This window comes from Fukomys damarensis, unplaced genomic scaffold, assembly GCF_012274545.1.
Source record: "Fukomys damarensis isolate Sample0158 unplaced genomic scaffold, DMR_v1.0_HiC HiC_scaffold_17, whole genome shotgun sequence".
NCBI classification, from domain to species: domain Eukaryota; kingdom Metazoa; phylum Chordata; class Mammalia; order Rodentia; family Bathyergidae; genus Fukomys; species Fukomys damarensis.
The window spans coordinates 57,302,700-57,306,319 of record NW_022900929.1 but is presented as its reverse complement, the minus strand read 5'-3'; the positions used below and the strand labels follow the sequence as shown (position 1 = coordinate 57,306,319).

The following is a 3,620-nucleotide window of genomic DNA, read 5'->3' as shown; positions in this document are numbered from 1 at the left end:
GCTCGCGAGAGTTCCAAACAACCGGCTGAGAGGGGGTGGAGATGAGATTTTGCGCTCGGGAAGGCTCGAGTGGAAAAATAGGTGTGTCATGATGGCCCTGGACGCTCTGGGGGGGCCCTCCCCCTAGGCGGGCCCTCCCGCTAGGCGGGCCCGCTTGCGCGGCTGCGGAGCCGCCGACACCGGGCTCACAGGACTTTTTTGTCGGGCCGGGGCCGTCCTCCTGCCCATTCAGAGTTCTCTCCAGGTGAGTGACGTTTTGTCCGTGTGTCCAAGCCTCGGCCCCGTGCAGGGACGTGTACTGTGAATTTACGTTTCGGTGCTGGCCACGGCTTTAGCCCAGACGCACGTTCTTCGCGCTCCACCTCGGCCCCTGTAATGTGGAGTTTTTCTTTCGCGGTCACTGCGTTGCGTCGACATGTTGTGGTTCTCCGTCACTCTAAGTGCGGAGTTCTGCCTCTCCAGTTTGTCTTCGAAGTTTTCCTGAGCGTCATAGTTCCCTCTTTGTGATGTAAAACATGGAGGAAGGTAGCCGTTGTCCTATCCCTGAGTTAACTACGGTATCTACAAAGTGAAATGTTTTTCCATTTACCACTTTAAGGCAGTTTAGGTTGAACTACTGAATAGTGCTGTTAATCTGAAACCAAACAAATCAATATTACTGATCGAACCGTGGGCTTTCATACTGAGCTACCCTCCCATCCTATTCCTTTTTGACGGGGGTCTTGCTAAATTAATCACCTAAAACGTCTTGAAGTTGGGATCTGCCTCAGATTGCTGGGATTACAGGCATTGTGCCACCATGCTAAGTAATCCTTTTTTGAGGAAAAGTCCTTGAGAACGTGTGTAGTTTCTGCCAAAATAGGAAAATTCCTTATAGATTGGTGTCACCCCAGAATTCGAATTGAATGCCTAATCTACAGTATGTAGAAATAAAGCTTTTCAGACAAGTCATAACGTCACAATGGACTTTTTAAAGTTTCCCAGCCCTCGGGAGGCTGAGGCAGGAGGATCGCTTGTGAGTTCAAGACCAGCCTGGGCTAGAGTTCCAGGTAAGTCTCAACTAAATCCTCCCCCCCAAAAGTGTTTTTTTTTTTACATTTTAGGTACATGTATAGGACATTGAGTAGTTTCGGAAGTTCATATATACGTTAGAGTGCTCTAACTCCTTCGGGTGTCGGGATTATTCCTGAGGATCGGATCAGGGACTCTGGTAGGTGTAGTCCACACCGGACTTCTAGCCCGAGTCTGAGAAACAACGGAACACACGCCTGGCAGGACGGTTGTTACAGCACAGTGAGCCTGAAACGTCCAGGAGAATGAGTTGCAGCCAGCCTATATGATGCAACACGACACCGCACTTGCCCACGGCCCCTGGGATATGACACACCGAGGACCCAGGAGGAAAGTGGCCACCTGCAAACCGTGGTGTTCATTTATCGATACCTTGACCTGCACCGTTTAAACTTCCTTAGCTAGACCTCGTGGTGCTCGTGTAAACCTGAAGCTTCTTCGCTACGTATTAAATACCGAGATTTTTTATTTTTCCTCGCATTGTGGCTGGTTTAGAGCGCGATAGAACCGACAAGTGCAAACAAAAGTTTATCTGAATACACATGTCAAAGCTACACAGAAAAGAACGTTCAATTACGTTTCTCTCTTCGCACTTTCTATCATTAAAACAAAACAGTCAGGGGAGAGCGCGAACGCAGTCCCCCACTACCACAAATTATGCAGTCGAGTTTCCCGCATTTGGGGAAATCGCAGAGGTCAGCTCATCCGGAGTGCAATGGATAAGCCTCGCCCTGGGAAAACCACCTTCGTGATCATGGTATCTCCCCTGCCAGGTAAGTATGAGTTGATATGCTCGCCCTGACCCATACCCTAGCAAATGATCTACTTTAAAGTTATGGTCATCTTTCTTACTGGGGCCGCTGAACCCAATTCCCCTCATAACCCCTTATTCTATAGTGATTCTCGAAAACAGCACCTATACTATTTCTCTGTTGGCCACTCGCGACGTGGCCTCTCAAAGTGAGAGTGACCGGCAGTCTCTGCGCGCATGCTAATCTACATACGCCACACCCTTGCGGTGACGCCATCGAGTTCCCTGGCAGCAGCGTTCCATTGGCTCTGCAGTATGGCGGATACGGGAGGACCTGCTGTGTGGGCTCTGGGATGAAGTGGGGCGACCTTGCTCCCCGCTACCCCCACTCGAGTTTCTCACTGTTCATTCAGCGAAAGAGAAGTTTCAATTTTATCCTCATGAGACACACTTGTTAGAATTCCCCCTTTTCCCTCAATTGAACATTTAATACCAAATTTTATTTCCCCAACCACCTTAACAGGGAATCGTCTTTCCCTGGGATCTTTCGCAGCATGGCTGTCATAAATTGCTTCCACGGTGGCGCACCCCCAGCAATCTCAGCACTAGGGAGGTTGAGACAGGAGGATGGCAGTGAGTTCAAGGCCAGCCTGAATTACAAAACTAGACACTGCCTCAACGAAACAATACTTTAACATGCGCAGCATTTACACCTGGTAAATCTTTTTTAGAATACTGTGTGTGTGTGTGTGTGTGTGTGTGTGTGTGTGTGTGTGTGTGTGTGTTTGGTACTGGGAATTGAATTTGGGTCCTTGTTCTTGCAAGGCAGGCAGCGGAACCACTGAGCCAAATCAGCCCTGGTAAATCTTTTTAAAAATCAACATTTTTACCTTATGGAAAATAGGTCACTAAGCACAGTACTAGAAAACACTTGAAAATTTTGTATATATACTGTTGTGTTTTATAGTCAACCCACAATACTTGAAATTCTTTGCAATCTGTCCAAACTTCACTTTCCTGTTGTACTGGGGATCAAACTCGGGACCTTGTGCGGCTGGTGGCAACACCACTGAACTGAATCCCTGGCTCCTTTCACTTTGTATTTATTTATTTATTTATTTATTCATTTATATTTTTTAAATTGAGTTTATTGGTACATTTTAGGGATACAGTACAGTTACATTCATTATTGGGATCTTGTACCTTTACATGACAGGTCTTGGTTCTCATTTTTTCCGCTTGTCCCTGCCCTCCCTTCACCCCCTCCTCACCTCCCCATTTACAAACACTTTATTTCCATCTTTTCATTTTCTCACATTTTTTCTTTTCCCTTATTACCCTTCCCCTACCCATCCCACCTTCCCTACACCTTTAGCCCTTTTCTTCCCATTTCACAATGTCAGTTATCTCATTAGGATCTTATGTACTATTACAGTTTATTCACACCAGAGAAACTATTCGGTATTTACACATGTATTGTCACTTGTGATTTTAAAAATGAAATATAGGGCCGGGGATTTAGCTCAGTGGTTCCACTGCCTGCCTTGTAAGCTCAAGAACCCAAGTTCGATACCCAGTACCAAAAAACAAACAAACAAACAAAAAAAACCCAAAAAACCCCAACCAATAAAAAATGAAATATAATGAAAACAATGCTACTAAATTTTAAAAACTTGAGACCATAAAATAATAAATTCCTCCTTTAGCAACCTACCCATGTAACAACTGTTTCTACTTATGACTGAGACACATAGTTCAGATATACAAGCCTTTCTTTGTACAGTTCTGTATATCTTGT

The 3,620-nt window shown here is 45.7% G+C and overlaps 1 non-coding gene across 1 annotated transcript; it reads right to left on the bottom strand.

Moving 5' to 3' along the window:
* Nucleotides 1-1,688: 1,688 nt before the first annotated feature.
* On the bottom strand, nucleotides 1,689-1,852 carry LOC117286654. Its single transcript, XR_004517811.1, has one exon. It is a non-coding gene; the product is annotated as a U1 spliceosomal RNA (small nuclear RNA).
* Between the last annotated feature and the right edge of the window lie 1,768 nt (nucleotides 1,853-3,620).